Below are 27570 nucleotides of genomic sequence, written 5' to 3' on the forward strand. Positions count from 1 at the left end.
AGTTTACAAAATATATGTACATGAGATGCCATTTTTGTTTATAAAGTGGCACATACAAATAGAATATTAATAAAGCTGGCATAAGTGAGTAGTTCTACCAGCACTACTACAAAGGCTTCACGTGGGTTAACAGAATTCTTACAACAGTACCAAAAAGTAGGTACAATTATCCTCATTTTATTGGTGAAGAACTGAGGCTCAAACAGGGGTAAATGGCTTATGCAAGATCATACCACTAAGAAATGAAAAGGCTAGAACTTGAAGCCGGGTTGGTCTGCATTCCAGAGCCTTTTGCCCCTAATCATTAGGCAGAACTGCCTCAACATCTGAAAGGATAGCGACACAGAAACCCAAGTGTAGACACCGGTTACCTCTGGGTAGCAGAATGATGAGTGCTTTATTTTTCTTCCTCTGGCTTTTTGGTATTTTCATAGCTTTTCTAAAACAAACATGTTTTGCAATTAAATGTAGCTAAATGATGAGCAGCCTTTGTCCTGAGAAGGAGAAGATAAATCACAGTGATGCTGTAGCTTTGTGATTTGCTCTTCATTTTGCCCCGGTCTGGGGAAGAGTCAGTGGTCAAGACGCGTGACCACAGTGATGGACACGAGTAGCAGCGCTGGGTATTAGGGATCCCAGGCTGCACACCCTGGAGTGTGGATCTGGAATCCTCCCCTGGCTTTCTTCTCAGGCAGGGCTGATTTGAAGCAGACTAGGCCCAAACTCGAGATCTCAGTAGAGAACATAAGGAGAGGCTGCCTTACCCCAGAGCTCCCTTCATTGTCCCGAGTGTTTCATTGTGTGCCCAGCGCTGTGCTAGGCCCCAAGATCAGGCAGGTGTGGGCACTAGCCTGGAGGAGCTCAGGCTGGGGAGGACAGACCTGCAGGCAGGTAATGACTGCTCCAGGGAGCCCTGGCCTCACATGGACCCTTCTGGAAAGAACTGACGCAGAGCCCACCCTGAGAGGCTCTAGACCAGAAAGAGTGGGGGTCGGCTGTTAAACCTTCCTGGCCCACCTCCCTTCATGGCCCACCTCCCTTCATACTCATACCTTGTGCAGGGGTGTCTCCTGAGAGTTGTTTGTAGGGCATTACTGGGAGAGGAGGATAGATGGTACCAATTTTCATGGTTTTGGCTCACCTCTGATTAGCCCTTTGATATGTATTTTGTATGTACATATATGTATGTGTATGTATTTTTTTATCCTTGTGCAAAGGAAATACTAAATCATGGGCATCACAGATAGGTGATTTGACTCAGATGGAAGAAGGATGCTGCAGAAAAGGGAGGAACGGAGATGTTAATTGTCATGGCAACCAGCAGGTTTTTATAGTGGAACACTGCCTTTGTAACCCAAACCAGTCACCTTTTTTCTAACTACGGAAAACAGACTGACGCAAACTCAGGAAATTATAGTACCATCTCTTGGTGGGGTTTTATTTGCTTTTGGGACACAGCCTTGCAGTGATTTTAGTTCCTTTATAGAATCTCAGAGCTGAAAGGCACCCTGTAATGCCTTAGAATTTTACGGAGTCAGGTGCTTATGGCTTTCTCATTATTATTATCTGTCACCCTCATTTCCACACCGCTGCCCCACTCCACCCCAGTCTAATCCACAGGGCCAGAATTTTTACAAGGGATTAGAATGAGGATGAGTTTGGAGATTGGCAGACATTATGCCTTCTGTGGCACAGGCTCCTCCCGGGGAAGAGGATTGCATCTCCCATCCTTTGAGTGCTTCTGCTGTCTGACCTTGTATGACCTTTTTGTGCTTGTTTCTTCACCATGATCGCTCTCCAGACTCAGCAGATGCCGAGATGCTTAGGATATCTCGCTCCTGCCAGTCATGACATAGGCCAGTTCAAAGTCCACCCTTTGCTGTCTGAGGATCCTGGAGAATTGAACCGTTGTGGTTTTCTTTGGGTAGCTCTGGTGAGGTTTCATACCTGGGGTACAAAAGGCCAGTGTAAGAAAAGAGCCTTGTGTGAACAGGCGGAGCTTAACTTGGGAAAATAAGGACCTCCTTGGGTGCCCCAGCAGAGTTTTTCGTTGATTAGCGCTTTGAGAGAAGGCGAAAATGTAGGCTGCCCCTTACTTCTCCTGTCTTCCTGGCCTGAGGAGTCTCCTTCACCCAGGACCACACCTTGAGATTGAGAGCTCTGGGGCCACCTAATGTGCTTGCTTGGACGGTAGCATCAAGATGAGTGGCGCCGGGCCAGCCCTGGTGGCCTAGTGGTTAAGTTTGGCGTGCTCTGCTTCGGCTGCCCAGGTTCGGTCCCCGGGCGTGTACCTTCACCATTTGTCTATCAGTGGCCTTGCTGTGGTGGCGGCTCACATACAAAATAGAGGAAGATTGGCAACCCATGTTAGCTCAGGGCGAATCTTCCTCAGCAAAAAAAAAAAGATGGGTGGTGCCTGTGTCTCCACAGCATGTGGCGTGGAAAAGGAGTCACTTGGGCACCTCTGCATGGCACTGGATTTAAGAATGAGCTCCCTTTCACCCCTTGGGGTTGACTTCTTCCCACCTCCTACTGCCCTATTGTCTCCTCATCGCCCCCTCCCACCAGGTCAGAAGCATAGTATGTGGGAGATGCCAGGCCAGAGTCCATTCATATGCAGCACAGGTGTGGGTCATGCTTGTGACCATTCTGCTTTCAGCCTCATTCAGCAGATATATATTGAGCACCTGCTGTATGCCACGCATCCCAGGGAACAAAAGAAAAATCCCCTTCCTCGTTGAGTTTATATTCTAGTATGGCAAGGCAGACAACCGAGACCAATAGGTAAATATACAGTATGTTAAGTCGTGATGAGTGCAATGTTGAAAAAGAAAACAGGGAAGGGCCCGGGGGAGGCCAAGGTGTGGGATAGAGGGAAGCACCTTTAAATAGGAGAATCTAGGAAAGCTGTTCTCAGAGATGCCACTGAGGGAGGACGGAGGAAGTAAGCTATGCAGCTATCTAGGGGAAGAGCGTTCCAGGGAGAGGGAACAGCAAGTACAGACTCCCTGTGACAGGAGTGTACCTGTTGTGTGAGGCACATCAAAGAGGCCATGTGGCTGGAACAGGGTGAGCAGGGAGTTGAGTAACAGGACATGAGGTCCGAGAGGTGGTGGGGAGGCCACTTCACGGGCCAGTACGTGTTTTACAAGGATCACCTTGGCTTGGATTAAAATAGATTGTCAGTGGGTGTGGGCTGGCGCAGGGAGACCTGTGGGGAGTGGTGAGTGGCTGGGACTAGGATGCTGGCAGTGGAGGTGATGAGAGGTGGTCAGATCTTCTAAGTGCAGGCCACTTTATAGCCCTCTTTGGTGTGCTAAGAGTCTGAAGGGGCAATGTAGTGCTGGGGCTCTGGGGACAGCGGGCCTGGTTTTTAAATCCTGGTTCTGCCACTTGCAAGCTGTGTGAACCCATTTGAGCTACAGTTTCCTCATGTAAAAAATAAGTGTAAGGATGTTGAGGGCTTATGTAAGATAATGTACTGAAAGGGTCTTCTGACTCCCTTTCTCAACTCGCCTCTGTCTTGGGTGCTCCCCCACCCAAGCTGGGCCTGAGTCTCTTGTGAGCCTTTGTATTCTTGTCACTTGTGGTTCGCTTGTCTCCCTCCCCACCAGAAACTGGGCAGGGATTGGATCTCCAGTGCTTGGCACCTGATGCAAAATAAATGTTTGGATGGATAGAGAAATGAGAGGAAGCAAGGAAGGAAAGAAAGAATGAATTAAGAACTTCCCGCATAGGTATTAGTGTAATATTTGAGTTCACACGTTCCAACAGACAGCAGGACTTTTTCTTTTCAGAGTTCAATGTTTAAGGACATCAAATGATTAGTTAAGGCCTTGGCTACGTTTTTTATTTAAATAAGTCTAATTAGGGAAGACACGTACTTATTTCCATATTTTAAAATTTATCTTCTCCCTGCTTTTGGCTTGTAGAAAAATGTTTGTTCAAAGATGCTAATTGGTGTTTTTACTTAGATGTTCTTTAAGAATAAAGATTTTGTTAGCAGATTTCAACAAGTGTCTTGGAAATTTCCCCCAACATTTTTTTCTGAAAATTTTCAAACAAATGCATACAAAATACAAAGGTAATTATTTACGTTAACATTAACTTAATATACGGATGATCTAAATCACCCTTCACAGTGTCAGTGTGGTACAGTATGGTACAGGGCAGGTGTTCTTTTGAATTTGGAATGCTTCTGTTACCCTCTGTATCATATGGAAATGCTCAATCCTAGCTTAATTTTTCTGTTAGAAAAATTCTGTGTTGACGCCTTTGGTCACTGTGAGACTATTTGACCTTCCTCTGACCTGCTGCATCATTTATATTTCAAGTCAGTGTTACGGGTTGAATTGTATCCCCACCAAAAGATATATTGAAGTCTGCGATATTGTGATTTAGAATAAGAAATATATAGTTGATCTTTGTCCCCATTTCTGGCACAAAGCTCCTAAAACCCTTGGAATTTCCTAAGTGATAAGAGCAATGAAAGGGAAAGGAGCATCTTTTGTTTTTCATATAACAAGCCCCTTTCAACCACAACTAAGTTTATGTTAATGCAGTGACTCTTGGAAAGCCCCTAAGGATGAGGCTGGTCACCGGGGCAGCCAACTGGATTAGAGGATTTACTTCCACCCCTCACCTCCAGGGAGGGGAGGGGAGGGGGAGGTGTGTGTGCTGGAGGGGGTGGGTTGGGGCTGGAGGTTGATTTAATCACCAGTGGCCAGTGGTTTAATCTGTCATGCCTTTAAAACCCAAAAGGTCAGGCTTGGAGAGCTTCCAGGTTGGTGAACATGTGGAAACTTGGGGAGAGTGGCTCCTAGAGAGGGCATAAAACTCCGAGCCCCTTCCCACGTATGTTGCCCTATGTATCTCTTATCTGGGTGTTCCTGAGTTACATCCTCTTATAATAAACCAGTAATCTAATAAGTAACTGCTTTCCAGAGTTCTGTGAGCCACTCTAGCAAGTTAATTAACGCGAAGAGGGGGTCGTGGGAACCTCCCATTTATAGCCAGTCGGTCAGAAACCCACATAGCAACCTGGACTTGCAATTGGTGTCTGAAGGGGCGGGGCGAATAGTATTGGGGACTGAACCCTTAACCTGTGGGATCTGATGTTATCTCCAGGTAGATAGTGTCAGAATTGAGTTACGTTGTAGGATACCCAGCTGGTGTTGCAGTACTGTTTGGTGTGGGGAACCTCCCCCCACCGCACACACATTTGGTGACAGAAATGTGGTAGTAGTGTGAGTAGTCTCCTCCTGTGAGAGGAGACGCACAGGAATGAGTTTTTCCTTTACAAAGTCCTAACCCCCAGTACCTCAGAATATGACCTTACTTAGAAATAGGGTCTTTACAGAGGTAATCAAGTTAAAACGACCTCATTAGAGTGAGCCCTACTCTAATATGGTTGGTGTTCTCATAAAAAGGGGCAATTTGGAGACAGACGCGCACAGAGGAAAGATGATGTGAAGACACAAGGAGAACACCTAAGATGTCAGTGGGAGGATTGGAGTGATCAACCTTAAAAGCCAGGGAACGCCCAAGGCTACTGCCTGAGGCTACCAGAAGCTAGGAGAAGGGCATGGAGTGGTTCCTTCCCTCGAAGCCTCAGAAGGAGATGGCCCTGCCGACACCTTGGTTTCAGGCCTGCAGACTGAGACAATAATTTTCTGTTGTTTTAAGCCACCCAGTTTGTGGTACTTCGTTACAGCAGCTGTAGAAAACTTACACAGTGAGCCAGTGTGGTTCCTATTGACACACGACAACGAAGGAAGACAAATACCTGGCCCCAGCATGAGTAGAAATACAGAAGGCCTTGAAACGCCAGGACAGTACTCAGTTAGCAGGTGGTTGTCTCTATGACCCCCCAAATGCGATTATATTAATATTCTTTACCACCTAAATAAACAAGCATTTTAAATTGTTTGTGGCAAACTCATGGAACCCCAAGAATATGTCTGTGGACCCAGTTTGAAAAACAGGTGTAGGAATAAGAAGCTCAGACTTTGGTTCTGAGTTCAAATCCTTCTCCACTTTGCAGCTGTGCGACCCGGGTCACCTTGCCTCATCTTTCTGAGGCTGTTCCACACCTGTAGAGTGGAAACCATGCTCTCTCCCCTGTGGATTGTGGATTGAGAACTCCAGATAGTGAAAACTGTCTGGCGTTGCCCCTTGCGCCCAGCAGGTGTTCAGGAATCTGCTGAGGCACCAGGCTGGGGTGAAGGGAAGAACCCAGTGAGGGAAGCTTGAAATGATTTGCCTGGAGTGGGGTGGATCCTGGCCTGGCAGACAGATGGGTCTGACTTACTGTTTGAGCTTTACCTGAGAGGTTTTCATCTAAGTGGTTTTTTCCCCTCAGATAAAAAGTCACAGATTCCTTTGCTCAAGGGAGCCTGAAAGAGAGCTTGTGGTTCAGGCGTGAGCCTTGTTGCATTAACAAGGCAGGGAGGCCCCAGAGACAAAGTAACTTGTCCCAGTTCAGTTGGTCTTGTCAGTTGGGCTATTTTTTGTTTAATAGGACAACCAAAAACCAAAAAATGGTTGCATTGGCTTTTCCTTGTTAAATAACAGCTTTATTGAGATGTAATTCACATACCATACAATTCGCCCATTTAAAGTATACAATTTAATGGTTTTTAACGTATTCACAGAGTTGTGCAATCAACACCACAATCAATTTTAGAACATTTTCATCACCCTAAAAAGCAACTCCATGCCCATTAGCAATCACTCTCCATTTCCTCCCTCACCAAACCCCAGGCCAAGGCAACCACTAATTTACTTTCTGTCTATGGATTTGCCTCTTCTGGACATTTTCTGTAAATGGAGTCAGACATAATGTGGTCTTTTGTCTGGCTTTTTTCTATCACTGTAATGTTTTTAAGGTTCATCCGTGTTGTAGCATGTATCATTACTTCGTTTATTTTTTTATTTTTTTGCTGAGGAAGATTCACCCTGAGCTAACATCTGTGCCAATCTTCCTCTGTACGTGGGTCATCGCCATAGCATGGCCACTGATGAGTGATGTAGGTCCATGCCTGGGAACCCAGCCCAGGTCGCCGAAGCAGAGCACACTGAACTTAACCACTAGGCTGTGGGGCCAGCCCCATTTCATTTCTTTTTATTGCTGAATAATACTCCATTGCATGGCTATACCGCATTTAATTTATCCGTTCATCAGTTGATGGACATTTGGGTTGTTTCCACTTTTTGGCTGTTATGATTGATGCTGCTATAAACATGTGTATACAAGTTTTTGTGTAGTTATATATTTTCATTTCTCTTGGGTATATCCTAGAAGTAGAATTGCTGGGTCATATGGTAACTCTATGTTTAGCCTTTTGAGGAACTGCTGGTGTGTTCCGCAGCAGCTGCGCTAGTTTACATTCCCACCAGCAGTTTATGAGGGTGCTGATTTCTCTCTATCCTTGTCAGCACTTGTATCTGTCTTTTGATGATAGCCGTCCTGGTGGGTGTGAAGTGGTATCTCATTGTGGTTTTATGTTGGCTTTTAAAATTTCCTTTAATGAAAGTAGTTGTATTCATTATGTGAGGAAATGGGTAAAATATCTTCAGCTGAAAACCTGGTATAATTAATAATTTAACTTCACAATTAACTTGCATGCTTTACTACATTCCTTCCTACTAGTCATTTCTTGAAGCTGCTTATCCAAAACCAGGGTTGGATAGAAGAACTGTTGTGAGTTTGCATGGCTTGGCTTTTGCTCTGTTGCTGAAATTGCGCGAGAACAGGCACCTGGAACTTCATGGTCCTCCCCACTAGAGTGTCCAGGGTTGGAAGGCCGTGTCAGCAGCCACCCTTTTGAGGGATGTAGTAGGTGTCTGGCCTCATGTCATCTTAGGCAAGTGACAGGGCATTTACTCATGATTCTGTCAAGGGATAGCTGCTGCTGTGCAACTGTGCTAGTTATTATAAGTGGATACAGCCCAAACTGGCCCCTTGTACCAATCAAGATAGACTCCATGCCCTCTTTACAGGCAAGCTTCACAGGCTGCAAATTCTGTAGTCAAGAACAAGAAGTCTAACAAACGGCATAGCACCTGAGAGGCCAGACAGAAACGTTGCTTGAATGAATGAATAGCTCTGGCTGCGGGAGCCAGACACCATCCTAGCATGACAGCTTGAGCAAGCTAAGCTCTCTGAGCATTGATCCCTTATCTGCAAAACAGAGATGGAAATGCCTCTGTTGCAGGGTTCCCGAGTGTTGCAGGGTTCCCGAGATGACATAAAAGTGCCCAGCTCACGGTAGGCACTCAACAAATGTTAATTCTCTTTCTTTAAGTAGCTCTGTCACTCATCTCGGATATGTTTCTCTACAGGTTTAGTCCAGCACCAGATATGACAGAACACAGGGTCGATTGTGTACTGTTTAGCTTTTCTTTACGGAGAAATAATGAGCTCTTGGCAAAGATTAAGTATTGGTAGAAATGGATATTGCAATTTGGTAGCTGCTGATTGACGCATGTTTGCTAAACAGCTCCTCAAATTTCAGGAAGCTTGCCTAGAAGGACAAAAAAAAAAAGGGAAGAAATCCTTAGAACATTTTTACCCTCTGCCAGGTACTTATTTATAAAATCATAGTCTTTGGAGAGTCCCAGCTGAAAAATTTTTAGAAAACTGGCTAGCTTTGGCTCAAAAGTTAAAGTTATCCCGCAGGAAAGTTTAAATTTCAATGTATATAAAAGGGTTGGGTCCTTTTTGGAGCCTCTTTGCCTTAGAAATTACTTTTTTTTTTTAGGAAAGGGCCATTCTTTTGGTCACCAGGTCTTTTTTTTAGAACTGCAGGGAAGTCATAGTAACAGGCTCCATGTCTGATTGGGTTCCATGGCAACAAAGGGTTGTGACTTTATTAGAGGAGAGTCGAGCATGCCAAGAAAGATAAAATCAGAGTATGGAAAATGTCCAACCAATTGAATGTATTTTTTGGACCGTGTGGCCTGGAACGGAAAGGTCTCCCGAGTTGGCATCAGTCTCCATTACAAATTTGAATCCTCCTGGGTTATCACTAGGTCATAGGGATCAGCGCTCATTTCCAAAAGGTCTGTCTGCACCTTTGCTTTTATTCATTCATTCATCCTTTTTTATATCTTGGTATATTAAAAAAAATCAAACAGTAATGCTAAGAACTTAACTGGAGATGATTCTGATTTCAAAGGTAGAAAAGAAATTGAGCACGTCCTTTGTGGCGCTGATTACAGCTGTAAATTGTGAGACCACGTGGGAGGGCCAATCAGAGGCAATTGTACCTCGATTGAACTCTCCCTGAATTAAAGCTTGCTGTGTGCTTTCCAAGCTGATGGTTTCATTTCCCATCCGTGTTTCTCGTGGATGGCTTTAGAGATACTGATTCCAGGGCAAGGTGGTGGACTCTCTGTAGGGAACCATCCTTTTCTCTCTCCCAACAGCAAAGGGTGGGCTGATGCTATAACCAAAAATGTGTGACTAGTAGATTTCTTTTGCTAAAGGTTTTAGTATTTGACCAAGAAATAGTGAGATCCAAGGACTTGGAATCACTCTCACCTGGTTATAAACATGTGGGGCTGTATTAACTTTTCTGTCAGATGTGCTGTTGTACGTTTCTCCACATCCTGATACTGAAAGTGAAAGAAGCCCGACTGGCACTGGCTGTTGACAGCCTTACAGCCGGTTACCCTCTAAACCACTGGCAGGTGCTGACATGCCCTCTGGGTCCAGAATTCATTAGTCACTGATGACCTCATCATAGTGAATCAGAAACTTCTCAGATACTCATGATAAAGATAATCATAAGTAGTATTGGTATAAGAGGCAGGAATTACCTCACCAGGTTTCGGGTGTCCCAGCTATCATTAATTCTCACTTCAGTTCTTGGGAAAATTATTTAACTTCTTTTTTTTTTTTTTATAATTTTATTTATTTATGTATTTATTTTTTTTCCCCCCAAAGCCCCAGTAGATAGTTGTATGTCATAGCTGCACATCCTTCTAGTTGCTGTATGTGGGACGCGGCCTCAGCATGGCTGGAGAAGCGGTGCGTCGGTGTGCGCCCGGGATCCGAACCCGGGCCGCCAGCAGCGGAGCGCGTGCACCTAACCGCTAAGCCACCGGGCCGGCCCCTTAACCTCTTGGTCCTTGGTGTCTTTATCTTAAAATGAGGAGTTTGGCCTGAATTGGTGTTTCCAAACCTCTCTGTTTGTAAGAGTAAACTGGGGCGCTGGGTTAACACTGAGAATCTCTAACAGAGATTCTGATTCGCTAGGTCTGGAGTGGGCCTCAGATAGCAGGGGCCTCGGGTGATCTTACAGTCAGATGTTCAGGAAATACCAGACTGGCTCAGTAGTTATCCAACTTTATTTGGGCATCAGAATGGGGTGGGGGTGGGAGGGAGAAAGATCTGCCCCTGAACCATTGGTCTGGGCAGGGCCCAGGAATCAGAGGATTGTAGCCACAATTTGAGAAACACTGGTCTACACTAGTCGATCTCTCTTCCAGCCCCAGAGATGGCTGTTCCGTATATTGCCCTGACCTCCTCAAATGAGCCAGAAGAGTTGAGTTGATAGGAGGCTCTGGAGGGTTCTGTTTACACCCAGTGCTAGTTCCAAACTCCGTATGAGTGTTTTAAAAAAGGTATTTGTTTTAATATCTTGGAGTTGTGCAGTAGTGAACATCTTTGTTCGTAGATTTTTCTACTCTCTGCTGTGTTGTTTCCTTTGGATAAGACAGTGTTTGCTAAGCATAGTTGCTTCTTTTTTTATTTTTATTTTTTTTAATCTTTTTTTTGTGAGGAAGAGCGGCCCTGAGCTAACATCCAATGCCAGTTCTCCTCTTTTTGCCAAGGAAGATTGGCCCTGGGCTAACATCCGTGCCCATCTTCCTCTACTCTATATGGGACACCGCCACAGCATGGCTTGACAAGTGGTGCGTCGGTGCGCGCCTGGGATCCGAACCTGCGAACCCAGGGCCGCCGAAACGGAACACACACACTTTGCTGCGCCATCAGGCCGGCCCCATAGTTACTTCTGATGTGCATGAGGCAGTACCAGCAATGGGGGAATTACCTGGGGAGCTTGTTAAAAAACATAGAGATTGGCCTCCCAGACCCCAGGGTTCAGTAAGTCCTATAGAGGGCTTGGGCATTAGTCTTTTTTTTTTTTTTCTTTTAACTTCAAGGGTTTTGTGTTTCTTGTTTTTTGTGGGTTTTTTTTCCCTTTCTTTTTGAGGTTTTGGCAAAGGTTGTAGACTTCTCTCCTCTCCTCCTAATCTCACCCCAATTTGCAGAGTAAAACTAACTTTAAGTTGTGAACACATGTTCGGCACAAGGGGGTGGTTAAATTGAGCCACTTAGATTATAAGAAGAGTCTGTAACACATATGGTAGGTGCCTTAGAGGAAAAAACTGATCCTCTGAGACTCAGACAATAAGTTTAATGATGAAATCATTAACTGCTGGATCAAACACATTTTAATGTGTATCTGCCCTATAGAATTTCTATTTATGCCTCATTCTATTTTCTGTTTAACGAAGATTAAATAACTTTGTTAAATGAAGAGTTTAGTAGATCAAGTTCATAGAAAAAAAATTCCCTAGTACTAAAGGGCATAGGCAAAGAATGAAGTCCCTCCTTCCAACCTCATATCGTTATCCTCAGAGATAAGCAGTTATGTTCCTCACATATCTTTATAGAAATGTGTTCTGCACAAAATGTATAAATCCATTATTTATTTAACCAGTCTCCTATTGATGTACAATTTAAATTCCTTCTAGGGTGGTTTTTTTCCCATGTTTATTTTGCTTTGTAATACTGTACTGAGTATTTTTGTACATCTTTTTTCTGTGACCATATATGGGTAGATTTCTTTAAAAGCAAAATTGTTGGGTCAAGGGGTATGTGTCATTTAAATAAGGATAGATGGGAACAAAGTGTCCTTCCAAAGGATTGTACGAATTCACTGGGGAAATTTTTTATTTTCAAAAGACTTTCCTGCCCCAGTTGATTCTGATGCAGCAGGTGAGTAGCTAACTGTTCTTGTCTATTTAAAACCTGAGATTCACGTCAGGGCCTCTGGGTGAAGGAATTAAATGGGATGTTTCATAAGAAAGAGAAGAATTTAAAAGGTACCTAAAGTGTTCAGAGGGAGAAGAGAATAGAGAATGGCTTAGTAAAGCAAGTAGCTAACCCTGAATTTGCAGGGAGAGTGCTTTGGGTCACACGAGGTCACAGAACTTGAACTGGGTTTTGAAGAAAGTAAGTCAGTCACACGAGGTCACAGAACTTGAACTGGGTTTTGAAGAAAGTAAGTCAACCCTGGAGCATAATGTGATAGTGAGAAAACCATCCTCTCATTATGGTAAACTGTTTCTAGATGTAACCTGCTCCTTGAGCAGATGCCGTAGGCAGTTTTGGCTGAAGCATTATGGTGATGATGCTCTTCATTTTAAACAACACCTCTAATGTGAGTTGTGGTATAATTAGACGTGTGTGTATGTGTGTGTCTTTCAAAGTAATGTTTAAATTGAAAGAATTATGTCTCAGTAGTGTCCCACACAGACTGTGTGGGTCTCCTTAGTGTCTGAGGGATAACTAATGCAGATCCAGAGCCAGGTGGCGTGGGGATGTTGCTGGTTTAGTGGCAGATGCCGTCTAATCTGGCCATCTACCTGCCTTCATTTTGTCTCCTATTGGCAGCAAGAGAGGAGAGTTTCTTATAGACACACAGAAAATTGGTTGAGCCTATTCAAGTCTGGGACATTCAAGTCTATTCAAGGCAGGGACGAATTGGGAGGTATCTTGGGTCTGTATGTCAGTGAAAGTCAAAATCTTAGAAGCTGACTAAAAGGGATGGCCAGGTGTATTGTGGGTTTAGTGGGAGCCATGCAGAGTGCACACAATCTGGGAGCAGCAAGAACCTCAGGTAAAGTGGACATGTTTGGGAGAGGGTACATCTTCCTCAGCACTTAGGGACCACAGTGTCCTCTCAAACTGGCCATACTTCAGCCATACCACATGTGAGCAGGTTGAAGACAGCCAGGAATAGAAGTCCTGAAGACTGTAGCTCTGAATTGAATCATTCTCTACATTTAATCAAAATTATTAAAAGAGCCAAATGAATAGAGAGCTTTGAGGCACTTGTCAAATAATTTTATATTAGAAACTTGAATGGATTTTTTTGAGATATTTATGACTGAGACAGAACATGAAGTAGATATGCTGAACTGGGCTGATGAGGAAAGAGTGGAAATATATGAGGCTACCAGGGAAGGAAGGAAGGAAGGAAGGAAGGAAGGAAGGAAGGAAGGAAGGAAGGAAGGAAGAGGTGATGGTGAATGTGTTTTAGCAAGTAAGTTGGAGATAAAATAAAATACCCAGTGACCAGGATATTTTCAGACTAGGAAGGCAGCCATAAAAATAGGCAAGACAAATTGGAGCTCAAAGTTGAACGCAAAACCAGAAGAAAAATGAGCAAGCTTGGCTATGTGGAATTGAATTCTGTATGCCTTAATGGTCAGTCTGATTTTTAAATCTTATTATAGTTTTAAAATGTTCATTTTAAGAGTTATAAATAGAACAAGCAAACTGAGCCTAGCAAAGAAAGTATATATTTCTTATATAAAAAGTATGCTATTGATTTAACATTCACTTTAAGGAAAGATCTATTTGCTAGAATTTATTATTTAACATTTAAGACCTTTACTCGAACTGAGCCAGAGGATAGAGGCTATGCAATATTAACTTTAGTAAACACTCTTCCTCTTAATACTACAGTACAGTCCTACGCAAAGAATAAAGTTCTGTTACTTTGACTCGGCTTTCTTAGACTGACAAAATTCTTTGTCTTTTCCAAACCCCATTGCTCTTTTCTCCCCCATCACACCCCCCAACACAGAGTTAAATCAGTACCACTTAAACCACATAACAATTTTGAGATCTTTGCATTGGTTATTTAATATCAAGGGCAGGAAACCCCTGGTCTCCTGGGCCATTCTGGCCTGAGTTTTTCATATGACTACGACAGTTCAAATATTTGAGAATCTGTTCGTACAAGGAAGGTTAAAAGGGATTTAAAGACGAGTGACTGACAGCAAGAAAGCTTGTAATCTGTTGCAGGGGTTAGTACTGGAATTATTAAAATGCAAAGCAGCGTATGATCACGAAAGGGCAAGAAAAAATATTAAATGTCTTCTGGGTCTGGCATGACATCAGGACCTTTTCTGATCTCATTAATTTCTAGGAGGAAGTTCCTCAGATGAGACTAGCTTCTCAAAAGATTAATTTACTTGCCCAAGGTCATACAGCTACTAAATGGCAGAGCTGGGGTTTGATCGTGTCTGCCTGACCTTAAAGTCCGTGCATGTCCCCTCAGTAAATTGCCCCGAGGCACTGTCGCTGATGGGCTCCAAGTCTGTTTCTCTCTCTGAGCATTTGTCTGGACAGCTGTGCTTAAATGTCCCTCAGGAACCTCCAAATCATCATGCCTGAAGCTGAATCCTCTTCTATCCCCAATCTCCTCCTCCTCCTACCTCTCTGCAGTTGCCTATCTTATGCATGATCTTATCGGCCACCAGAAGAAATGAGACAGAAGTGGGGTTTCCCTTGACTCTCCCTCTTAACCCCACATCCACTTGATGTCATGTCCTTTTGATGGTGCCTCCTTCGTTGACCTTGAACGCTATGCCCTCCTTCCCCCCTACCACCCTACCGCCATCCTTCAGCACCTCCTTGCCCTAGAGAGCAGTCTGCAGTCTGCTCCACCGAAATGCATTTTCTCTCCTGCTTTCTGCAAAGGCCTTGTCTGAAACAGGGATCTGATCGATGTAATCCTTTTAGCAGCTGCCACATGGCCTATGGATAAAATGCAAACACTTTGGCATGATTTAATTGGAGGTCTGATCCCTCTCTGCCGGCCCAGTTCTTCTGCCTTGCACTGCATCCTCCAAATCCTTACTGCTGTCTGGCTCACTGGTTCAGAACTCACTTTACCTGAAGCACCTCCTGACTGACAAGTCTCTTTCTTCCCTCTTCCTTCCCACTTGGCTGCCCCTCCCAAGTGCTGCCTTTATAGCACCATTTACGCCTCTCATGGCACTCATCAGTGGCTGTGATTGTTCCCTCGACACTAGACAGGGGGCTCCAGCACGCCTCGCTGCGCCTGACACGCAGAGGCACCAGTGAGCATCTGTCTCGTGAATGAAGCAGCAGAGGGAAGAGTCTCCTGACTCCACTCCCTGCCCTGGAGCCACTGCCCCTCCCTGGGCACTCGGACCGCTTACTGCTTGCTCTGCCTTCGTTCACCGTGGCATTTCCTGTGCTCAGTTCACTGCTTTACATTGGCTCTGTCCGACCAGAGTTTGTCGAATCCAGCCCATTTCCTCTGCGGTTAACTGGGAGTGCCAGACTGAACGGCCTCCAAGGTTCTCTTGAGATGTGTGATAACAGGACTCCATCCTGGTCTGCCTCCCTGTAAAGATACAGAATGTGTATCTTTTCTTCTGGCAACACAAAGAGCCCGTTTGTCCAGCAGTGGGTTGAATGCAGTGTATTATTGCTGGCAGTTGTACTGGTTCCAGTGCAGGGCGTGGAGTTTCTCTGAGACAAACACGGGAATACCCAGAGATATGTAAGCAGTATCTCCAAAGTCCAGGGTGAGTCATACAGTAGGTGCTCTTAGAATAGCCAACCTGCGTGCCTCCAGACTCAAATGCCTCTCGGGCAGGAGGGTGAGCCGGTTGCCGATCCTGGTCTGCTCCCTAATTTGTTGTGTGGTGTGGTAAGTCTCTTCACTGCTCTCTCATTTCAACCAGACTGTGTAAATATGTATTGTAGAGCTTTGTGGTCGTTAATATTCTGTGAGATGCTTGAAAGAAACACAAATTATTTTTGTGCTCCTAATAACTTAATAGTTGTCTTTGTGCTTGCCCAAATCCCTGCTCGTTTCTCAGCAGGTTTCTAGGTATTTAAACTCCGTAAACTCCTAATGAACCACCAAACTCCTTATTGTGTGGTCCTTTAAAAATGTAAATTCAACATGTGTGATTTAAGAGATGAACAAACATCTGGGTTTGAGTGTGCCGGCTACTGGCTGGAAAAGAGCCAGTTCTCCTCCCACTTCTTTGTCAATTGGAAAGTAATCCTGGGTCTCACCAGACTGACTTGGAATCTGACTTTGCACTTTAACATCCAGTCTTCTGACAAGTGGTATCATTGAGTCCTCCCTTCCCTGGAAGCTTCAGGCTCCGTAAAATGGACTTTGTGTGACAGTGTCGGCCACCATCAGTCCAACATGAGAAAGAGGGCTGGGTCGGAAGGAGGAAGAGGCAAGAGCAGTGGGGAAGCGTAGTGTGCTTCTGAAGAATCAGGCTCCTCCGGCTATCCTCAGACACCCCAGGGTGACGGATGCAAGGCTCCCTGTGGGAAGGGGAAGGTTGCATTTCACCTGAGCTCTGCCCGTGTGAGCTGCTTGGTCTCATGGGAAATCCGTATTCAATTTACAGCTTTATGTGTCTACGTCATGAAAGACTTCTATATATCGCTACAAGATAGGTGAAATCTTTCTTTCATTTCCTGGACATTAAAATATTTGAACACATTAATTCAAGTAATTCTTTTTTCCAATTAGTTCTGTATCAAAAGTTTGTCTAGGGGCCGGCCCGGTGGCGCAAGTGGTTAAGTGCGCGCTCCACTGCGGCGGCCCGGGGTTTGCCGGTTCGGATCCCGGGCGCGCACTGATGCACTCCTTGGCAAGCCACGCTGTGGCAGCGTCCCATATAACATATAAAGTGGAGGAAGATGGGCACGGATGTTAGCCCAGGGCCAGTCTTCCTCAGCAAAAAAAGAGGAAGATTGGCAGATGGTAGCACAGGGCTGATCTCCTCACAAAAAAAAAAGTTTGTCTAAAATGTCAGGAAGGCGGGCTTACTGTTGATAATGATCCCCAGCCTTTAGAAACCAAAACAGGTAGGGGTGGAAGAGGGGTATGGGAAGTTGGAAGAGTTACCTGCTTGACATTTGATCCTTTGCATCTTGGAGATACATTTCTGTTGTCAAAAAAAAAAAAGGAGGGCTAGCTGTCCTAACAGCAAAACATCTTAATAGCCTCATAGCATTGTGAGTGCAACAGCTGGCAGAGATTGACCTGCACAGTTTCAATTGGAATGAAGGGAAAATTGCCACCGAAACTGCTAGAGCACTGCTTATAAAACAACTATAGCCGCCATCTGTGCCAGGCTGTTCCAAAGGGTGGAGGAAGGGGTCTCTTCTTGCCAGCCACTGGTTCACAGGCTCTTCTGGAGAGGCCCTCTGAATGCTGGCCAGCCCCTCCCGTCTCCTCCTCCTCCTGGTTCCTCAACTCCAACTAATCAAGGAGTGGGTTATCTAGTGCAAACCTGGATGGTTTGCAGGCTGCCTGGGGGTTAATCTGTAGCCTGGAGGAAATTTGGGAGCTCTCTCCTGACTATATCCTTCACATTCCTGAATGTGAACCAGTGAGGGTAATGACCCAGGAAGACTAAATCAGGACTTGTTGCAGGGGGCGCCCTAAGGGTCTTTGAGCCCAGATCACACAATTTAAGTAGGGCCTCAAATTTAGATTTTAACATTATTACCCAAAGAGTTAAGTATAGAGCCAGAAATAGAGCAATAGGATTAAAAGAAGATGTTATTTATCATATAACTTACACATACACGTATTTATTTTACTGTGTAATTTATTCCATAGTTTTTATTTTTAAATGTTTTGTAGATTGTAAAATATTACACATGGAAGATATTCCATTTAAAAAATAACACGAAACACCCCTGCACCTCAAACCCAGGGTAAGAAATCGAACTTGACCTTGTGACCTCTTCCCTGACTGCATTTCCCTCCATCTCAAGCCTCCCTACCCCGAGAGGTCATACTGTCGTGAGGTTGGTGTTAACTGTTCCCTTGCTTTTTCTCTGTCGTTTTACCACCTATATGTTTGTACCTAAACAAGAGTTTCCCTGCGTTTGATCTTTACAAAGTAGAATTCATACTGCATGTGTTCTTCTTAGACATGCTTCTTTTAAGATTTATCTATTTTAATTCTTGTAGCTATGGTTCAATTCATTCCACTGTACAGATGCACCCAGTGTATATATATCCATTCTATTGCCTGTAGACCATTGGGTTATCTTGGCTGGTGGCGGTGGTTTTTGTTTTCTGTTGTGCATTTTGCTGCTATGAATATTTTGAATGCCCTCTCCCAACAAGGGCACTTGTTCCTAGGAATGGAATTTCTGAGACTCTGGGGCATGTGCATGTTTAAATACCAAACAATTTTTGATGTTTTAAGAATTCATTAAATGTAAGCATTTCAAATATATCTTGTAATCTGATTTCAGCATTGCTTCATTTAAAAATATATCCTACAACCATCAAAAAATTTCTTTACAGGGAAGTAGTCCTGTCCTTTTTTGGCTTCTGAGGAACTTCAGCGTTAAGGAGATAGCCGTACTGCTTTTTTGTAATTGTTACAGAAACCATTTTTGAAGGGCAAAACCAAACTTTAAAACCTGAAAATCACAAATAAAACAGTCTTGGGGGCTGGCCTGGTGGGGTAGCAGTTAAGTTTGCACACTCTGCTTCAGCAGCCCGAGGTTCGCGGGTTCGGATCCCAGGCACGGACCGATGCACTGCTTGTCAAGCCATGCTGTGGTGGCGTCCCACATATAAAGTAGAGGAAGATGGGCACGGATGTTAGCCCAGGGCCAATCTTCCTCAGCAGAAAGAGGAGGATTGGCATTGGATGTTAGCTCAGGGCTGGTCTTCTTCACACACACACACACACACACACACACACACACACACACACAAAACAGTCTGGCCCTCAGGAATCACATGAGCAGTATGCAAATAGTCACTTCATGGGCTCTGTGACTCTTTGGCCAGCTGCCATGGATAGGTGTATGAGTGCCCCATTACACACTGCCATCGTCTCTGTACCTGTGGTGTTCTTGGTGAGGGGCCTGTATGGGAAACACCATTGCCCACACAATTCATTTGGAAACTAAGTTCTCAATAGGAATGTTTCAGTAGCGTTGGTCCCTTGAGGAGATAGTATTTTGTGAAGAGTTATGTAAGAACGACGTAACGTTAGTATACATTATTTTTTTGGGGATTTTTCATTTGAAAATCTATTTATGGCTTGGCAATTCCAGCTTAGTTTCATAAATTTTTTTTAAGAACTACCTTTTATGACTTGATTTTACTTCCTTGGGAAATTGGATTCAAAAGCCCTCTTTCAGTGGGGAGTTTTTGTAAAAGTAATCACATAAACTAAGTCATCAAGTTAGTTTGAGTTACAAAAATGCTTACTATCCTGAATACTGAGGCCAGTTATTTTGCTATTATTAGTGAAATCATAAGTCCTAAGAGGAAACAAGGAAGTATCTTGAGTGGGCTAATGAAATTTTGGTATTAGCATATTAGTCTCACTTTGAGGATGCAGGCACTGGGGACTTATATTTAAAAATATGAAAATAGTGGGGCCGGCCTGGTGGCGCAGCGGTTAAGTGCGTGCACTCCGCTTCGGCGGCCTGGGGTTCGCAGGTTCGGATCCCTGGCGTACACCGACGCACCGCTTGTCAAGCCATGCTGTGGCAGCATCCCATATAAAGGGAGGAAGATGGGCACGGATGTTAGCCCGGGGCCAGTCTTCCTCAGCAGAAAAAGTGGAGGATTGGCAGATGTTAGCTCAGGGCTGATCTCCTCACAAAAAAAAAAAAAAAAAAGAAAATAACAAGGTGAATAAAAACAGACTATACCAAAAAGAGAATATAAAACAAAAAATGTCTCTGTCCCCAGATACCTAATTCTATTCCCCAGAGGTAACTACCATCCACAATTCCTAAGATAACTTTTTTAGAAATTTTCATACAAATAGAGTACACTTGTACAGATTTATAAAACCCCACCACAGCCCCTCTTTAAAACACAAATGAGTGTGTAATATAGACATAGCTCTGCATTTCACTTTTTTCCCTTAACAGTTTAGCTTGGACAGCTTCCATGGTAGCCCATTCAGATCCACCTCTGTTTTAGTGGCTGCATTGTTTTCCATTGTACTAGAATTTTTAAAAGTGATTCCCCATTGATGGATATCTCTGCTCTTTCCAGAATTGGAAATTGGTGGTGGTGGTACAAGCAGATTATCCTGTTAAAAACAGCAAAGAAGAATAGAAGAGGCAAAGACTTGTAAATACTTGATCTCCATTTCTGTTCTTTAAATCTCTTCTGTTTTTTTTTGCCTGAAATGTGTTTAGAGAACTGTGCGAAAGCCCCCAAGGGCTAGTTTCTTTTTCTTCCTTGCCTTTCCTTCCTTGTGATAGTCATGATGATGGAAGAGATTGTGATATTTAACTAAGGATCTGAGGAAAAGGAATGTATTTACAGTTTATTGGCTAAAGAACTGGGAGATTCCAGTTCTCTTCTCTCCTACCTCTAATGCAAGCAGCATCCTATTGTAATGGGATGATTTGTTATAACCTGATTAGCAAACCTGTTTTATGATAATTCATCTCTTTGGAGGTGGAGGAGTTTCATTACACAGATCTTATTGCATTAATATTTCTCCGGTGGTGTGTCCGTTGCCTATCTGAATACCGTTTTCCTTCCCTCTACCTGGCTGGCAGAGCCACCTCCCACAATGTAGGCTGAAATCTTGGATATTGATTCCACAGGCTCCCTTGCTGCTAGTGCATGGACATATGACTCAGTCCTGGCCCAAGGGACCTAAGGGGAAATGTGCTGAGGAGTTTCTGGAAAATGTTTTTCTCCATAATAAGATATGAAAGAAGAGCAGTATTCTTGTCTATAGCCAGAATTCTCTACAAGTGGTTCTTAGAACTGTGGAGGCTCTCTTGCCTCTGTGAGTGAATGAGCACATGTCCTGAGAATAGTGGAATGAAAAAAGCTTGGGTCTTCGATAACATTTTTAAGCCACCAAAATAGCCCTGTTCTCTGATCTTAGTTTGTGAGCTCATAGGGACCCTTATTATTGAACTTATTTTATTCAGTTACTGAAATTATCCTATGTGATACAGAATTTTACCCATAGGAAATAATATCAAAGTACGAAACGACTCAGTTATAGGACAGTGGAGTGCCTGTTGTGTTCGAAAGACAACGTGAGGCTCTGGGCCTGCAAAAACAAGAGTAAGGTAACTAATAATAAGAGGTAGTCAAGGATTTAGTGCTACAAGAAGCACTCAGACGAGAGCAGCAGGAGTTCTGAGTAAGCATTTAATACTAGAGAGGAGGTGATAAGAAATGACCTTGTGTAGAAAAGGTTAAATTGAGCCAGACTCTGAAGAACCTCAAGGTTTTGGTAAGTAGAGAGCTGGGGATGGCATTCCAGAAAGCCTGAGGTTTTAGAAAGACCATAGGCTATGAAATCAGACTTGCGTTCAGCCTCTGGCTCGTCACTCACTAGTTTGTGACCTAGTCAAAGCCCTTGATTTCTTTGAAACTCATCATGATAGACTAAACCTAACTTGTAGAATTTGGGTGAGGATTAGAGAGAAAATATGTGAAACATCTGTCATGCTGACAGGCACGTGGCAGGCACCGAGTAGATGGTGGAGGTGCAAGGGGTGGTGTGAGAGCATGCATCGGGGGAGCACATGAGCTAGTAGAAATGATCTGGGCATGTTGTTCTTGATCTGGGCGGAGTTCACCTGGATTAAGCCATTTGGTCTAGGTAAGAGGGTGTGAGTACAAAATTTGGAGAGAGACGGGTTTGGATCAGGACATGGAGGACTTCTACCTGAGGGAATTTAGACCTGTAGGGGAGGACCTACCCTCTAGGTCCTTCTGGCTGGGCTATGAATTAAATTGACGTGAGACAGAATAACAGGAGAAAATCAAACAAAGCTTTATGACATGTATACCTGGGAGAAACCCAGGAGAACTGAGCAACTCAGCCAGAATGCTTGAAGCTGCCACCTTAAATAGCATCTTCAGCTAAAGACAAAGGAGGATGTTGGAGGTGGGGGGAGTCAGTTATGGGAGATTACCAGAAAAAGCACAGTAAACAAGAGTAAGGTTATTACGCAGATTTAAGTCTTAGCCTTCCACATTGATAGGAGTTTCTAGAGATAAGGTCATCCCCCCTTCTTCCTGGTACAGAGAGGGAGCTATCTTTACAGATGGAAATTTCCCTTACAAATGTAAATGTCTCTTACAAAGGGTAACTTCTACTTGGTTTTCAGAGCTTTTCCCATGTCTGCAGTTTTTTAAAAAAATAACTGGCCAAAAATAATCCTCAGGCAGACACATCTTGAGGTGGCCAATTCTGATCCCCCGCAGACCTCATCCTGTAGACAACCTGCGTGGTGACCATTAAGACGGCAGCCTGGAGACAGTGAGATGAGTTAGGAAATTGTTGCAGTGGTCCAGATGTGCAGTATGAAAGACCTAGACCACGCAGGTATCAGATGTTGGAGAGAAAGGGAAGGTTAGATGTTGGATAGAGTATCAAGAAGAAAGAGAACTTAGTGGTGTGAGAGGCAAGGGTGGGGAAAGACTTAGCAATGAGTCGTAGAGACCTAATGCCTGTCAGTTGTTTCATGTGAAATTCAGAACAGACTTGTAACACTTTTAGATCATCGTATCCCAGGTTGAGACACAAGCATTTGGCAACATTTATTGAAATTTTTGATGAAAGATGCTATATAAGTTGCCCAAATCTGCTTGTCATTTAATTCTAGCCTAATTATGTCTGTCACTCTCCCACTGTTTATATATAAGGTTTGGTTCCTTTGAAAGATGTGCCCCGTAATAAAATAAACATACCCTTGCCTCTGATTAGATATGATTGAACACTTTGAGTCAATCCTATAATATGAAGTATATATTCATTGGTTGTTGGCTACACGTTTATCCAGGATGAAAAGAGATTGAGCAGAGTTTTTCTCTGATGCAGGGATTGTGGTTCTTACAGATATGTTTACAAGGACCTTATTAATGAAACATCAGTCATAACAACATTTAAAGTAATGATTGATGTCAGAGGCATCATCAAGCCTAGAAATCAAAGACATTTCAGTTCATCAAATTCAGGGTATTATCTTGGGCTGAATGAGGTTTCATGGTGTTCTCAGTTGGTGAATCTTAAACAGATGGTTCTCCAACGTTTGAAATGCTGAGTAAGGCAGGTGGACTGAGTGAAATTAATAAAGTACATCACTTTGGAATACTGTTATGTGATTAGCAGCCCTTGGAGTCTTGTTAAGTTCACCAACTTTCCTAATATAAGGCAAAAAGAAAACCCATTGTTCTTATATCTTAGGGAACCAGTCATGAGTAAAGCCTCTTAAGAAAGGCATTCTTCTGATTGGGCATAAAATTAACATAGTTTCCAATTGTGCGCACAGGCAGTTCTGTAATAAGCTCAGAGCAGGTGTCCTGTCCGCGAGTTCTTGCGGTATTGTTGGGGGGTTAGGGCTCTAAGGCAGGCACAGACCCATGATTTGGTTTATTACAGTGCCCAGATTACAAGAAAAAAGCATCTAGTGTTGAAACTTTCCCAGACTGCTTTCTATCTTTCACACACTTTTTTTCCCCTTTTACTAATCTAATTTGGGTTTTTTATGTTTTCAGACAGAATTTGAGACGTAATAGATATACATACAGATAGGTGTACTGTGGTGCTTTCCTACTGTCAGAAGAGTCTGGGATGTTTTCCTTAGAGTGAGGAGAATATGATTTGCAACATACATTGAAGGATTTCTCTTCTCAATCCATAAATAAAAGGCAAAAGGAATCGTACTCTTTGGGGAAGTCATCTTTAACCCCTGCCTTTTCTTTCATCCCAGGTAAAAATGTTGTCCTTTGTAATCTGTCGAGCCCTCTGATGAAAAGCACCGGGGCTGTGATAATTGGAGTTGGTTTAGCATTTCAGGTCCCCAGAAGAGAGACGAGTGGAGTTGGAATAAATTACCGATCATGTATTCATGAGACAGAATGCCTGATTTTCCCTCATGTGATGCATAATATTTTAGGTGAGAACTCAGCTGTCCTTAGCTTCAAATGATGTTTGCCTTTTTTTTAAAGTAGCAGATCTGGTTATATGATCCTTGCATCCCAGACAGAGGCCCACTTAGTGTTGGTATGCAATGCAGTATGAGTGTACAGGCATATATCGACCAAATCCTACCAATTCATTGATGAATCCTTCTTATGTGACTGTGTACAGCGCATAAACCAAATCCAAATCCCTATGTATGGTCTAGTCACAGTTCTGTGTTTTAAAAAAATTAGTGAGAAACTAAACAGTGTCTATATTTTAAGGGAGGGTGATTTTTTTCTTCTACTTTTTTTGTTGTTGTTGAGGAAGATTTGCCCTAAGCTAACGTCTGTTGCCAGTCTTGCTCTATTTTGTATGTGAGGCGCCACCAGAGCATGGCCACTGACGCATGGTGTAGGTCCACACCCGGGAACCGAACCCGGGATGCCGAAGTGGAGTGTGCCGAACTTAACCGCTAGGCCAACGGGGCTGGCCCTCTTCTACTCTTTTTAATATTTCAACTTCTCTCTTTCAATATTTTATTTTTATGATTAAAAAAATGCCCAGCTACTTTTTTTTTTGGTGTGAGGAGGACTAGCCCTGAGGTAACATCCGATGCCAATCCTCTCCTTTTTTCTTGAGGAAGAGTGGCCCTGAGCTAACATCCATGCCCATCCTCCTCTACTTTATATGGGATGCCGCCACAGCATGGCTTGCCAAGCGGTGCGTTGGTGCGCACCTGGGATCCGAACCTGTGAACCCCAGGCTGCTGAAGCGGAGCGCGTGCACTTAACCACTTGCGCCACCGGGCCGGCCCCCCCAGCTACTTTTTTAAAAATTATTTTGTTGAGGTTTATTACATTGTGTAAATTTCAGGTATACATCATTATATTTCAGCTTCCGTATAGCATGCCTTGTGTTCACCACCAAAAGTCTAGTTTCCATCTGCCATCATATGTATGTGCCCCTTTACCCATTTTGCCCTCCCGCCACCCCTAACTACTTGAAAAACCCTGCCTCCCCTTGCCTGCGTGATAAAGTCTCAAGTCTGGCATGGTTTACAGAGCCTGCTGTCTGTATTCTTCAGTCTTGTACCTCCTCCCTTCAGAAATACTTGCCTTGCACCTCTTTTTGCCCCAACCCTCAATCGTGCCCTGATTTAGAATGACCCATTTAGTCCTTCTAAATTCTTGACACCCCAAGAAACTTTTAGTTTCCTAAATATTCTTTTTGCCTCTGTGTACACACTGTGCTCCTTGCTAGGCTCTCTTGGCTGATTTTTGAGCCTCCTCTTCTAAGTCCAAGTCAAATATCATTTTCCTAGAAGCCATCTCACCGAAGTCTTCTGGTTACTTATTTCCACCTCTTTGTCCCGTTAAAGTACCTATTACCTTTTTCTACAGTTGCGTAGTTCTGTACGTCTCCCTGCCCAAACAGTGAACTCCTAGGGCAGAGCTTATCATATTTATTTTTCTGATTCCAGTGCTTTTAGCGTACTGCTTGGCTCACAAAAGACGCTCAGAAAAACATTTTTGAAGTGGAAATTTTGTATTTTGGGGGGCCTGGTTTGGAATTTGAATTAATCAATTCTGTTAACCATCATAAAAACAATTTGGGCTGAGTAAGCCCTAATTGTACTTTGTGTGCTTTTAGTTAAATTCAGCCTCTTTGAGAAACATTGGCTTTCTAAATAACTATTATGTAATGAACCCGGGCATTTGCAATCTGCATCAACGTGGTATTTAGGATTTTGCTGCATTTTGGAGAATTTAAGATTAAGTATGTTTGTGTCTAAATCTGATGTGTTTAGTGACACCACAGATATTAGTGCCTTGCTGGTATACCGTACAGATTTCCACTCTTTTTCTCTGTTTTGTACATTTGCTCTTTTGTATTCCGGTACTAAAAGCAAATATTTATTAAATAGTGTCGTGAAAGTTTCAGAAACTTTAAAAATGTTAAAGAGCTGACAGAGTGCAGTATGAATTGACACTAATGAAATTAAATTCTTTTCTTGCTAGAATTGAACAATACTGTATGTTAATCAACATTCACTTACTGAGCACCTGCAATGTTATATAGGTACTATAAAGTAGTAATTTTGACAGCTCCTACATTTTCATTGTCTAAGCTTTTTTGCGTATTTTATATTTTACTGTTTTGAGGAATAAGTCACAGTGAAGTGCATACATCTTAAATGTACAGTTGGATGATTTTACCTGTGTGTGTACTCTGTCACTGCCACCTGCATCAACGTTGAAAGCACCCAGAGCTCCCTCTCTTTGATTAAGTATGACATACCTGAGATTCATCTGTGTTGTAATGTGTTAATAGTTGTTCGTTTTTTTACTTGCTGCATATGGTTTTTAACTGCTTTTTGCTTAATTTTCATTTTGGTAAGATTCATTATAAGGAAGGGTAAATATTCAATTTGTGTTAAGTGGTATGTGCTGATAACTTAAGTTTATCCACAAGACTATTGGCATTTTGTGTGAGGGCTGCCAGCTTTACAGACCTAGTAGTAACAGAATTGTCGAGTAGAAGAGCTGCAAAGGCCTTAGAGGTTGCAAAGTTCAGCCACTTTGTTTTCTCAAATGAGGGACCTAAGGCTGGCGAGTTAACTAGACCCAGGTCTCCTGATCAGCTAGTGTAGGTTTTATCCTGAGGTCATGATGCTGTGTTACAATCCACACTTGATCTTATGTATGACTCCAGTCAACAGGAAAGCAATCTTGAAAATTTAGAAATCCGTAATCAGCAAGAGTTAAAATGTTGGCCCTTAAATGGTAAGAATTTCAATTATCTGGAAATTTCTTGCACTCATCTATAACACTTCCCTCTTAGTGTCAATTAAATGTAAATTAAACAGTGTAGTCCTTTTAAAGCCTTGATCAAATCACAAAGATTATTCTTAGGATGAGAAGTCTTAGGGTAAATTCTGATTCTGTAATCTCTGCAAGTAAAAAACTGGTTCTTAATCTTATACCTTCCTGCTAAGGAAGTAATGATTCATAGAAAGATTCATAGAAAGGATTTTAAAGGAGAGATTAGGAGACTCATAGTAATGGAAAATTAAGCCCTTTATTGACCCGTTGGCCAGAAAGTAACCATAGGACACTCTTCAGGATGTTAGAGCCTCCTTAAATATAATTAGAAAACATAGAGACAAGTGGCTTGTCTTTTTCCTAATTATAAAGCACTATATTTCAAACAAGATTGAAACCCATTACTTGGTCATGAAATGAATTAAATGAGTAAGAACTGTCACTTTCTATTTTTATATGGAAAAGCAGAGGAAAGAGTACAGCAAATACCCATCTACTTTATTCAGATTCAACAATTAAAATTCTTCATATTTGCTTTTGTGCGTGTATATGTGTAATCTGTTTCAAAGTAAGTTACATATGGATATCAGGACACTTCGTTTCTGATATATATCTAAAAACAAGGACTTTTTCTACATAATTAAATTAACATGCCTAATAAAATTAATTATAATTTCCTAATACAGATTTGTCAAAAAAATAGGCTAACTGTATTTTTAAA

The 27570-nt window shown here is 43.0% G+C and overlaps 1 protein-coding gene across 5 annotated transcripts in view; it reads left to right on the forward strand.

Annotated features, from left to right (window-relative positions):
* The window catches only part of TMCC3 (transmembrane and coiled-coil domain family 3), a 215047-nt gene that overhangs the window by 164125 nt on the left and 23352 nt on the right, over positions 1 to 27570 (forward strand). The window contains exon 1 of one of the 5 annotated variants that reach the window (XM_058568643.1): positions 15714 to 15767. The exons of the other annotated variants lie outside the window; for them this stretch is intronic. The gene's annotated coding sequence lies outside the window, so the exon portion shown is untranslated. Of the gene's footprint in view, positions 1 to 15713; positions 15768 to 27570 lie in introns of those variants that run through there. 5 annotated transcript variants of the gene reach the window in all.

Source organism: Diceros bicornis, chromosome 25, assembly GCF_020826845.1.
Source record: "Diceros bicornis minor isolate mBicDic1 chromosome 25, mDicBic1.mat.cur, whole genome shotgun sequence".
In the NCBI taxonomy this organism is placed as follows: Eukaryota; Metazoa; Chordata; class Mammalia; order Perissodactyla; family Rhinocerotidae; genus Diceros; species Diceros bicornis.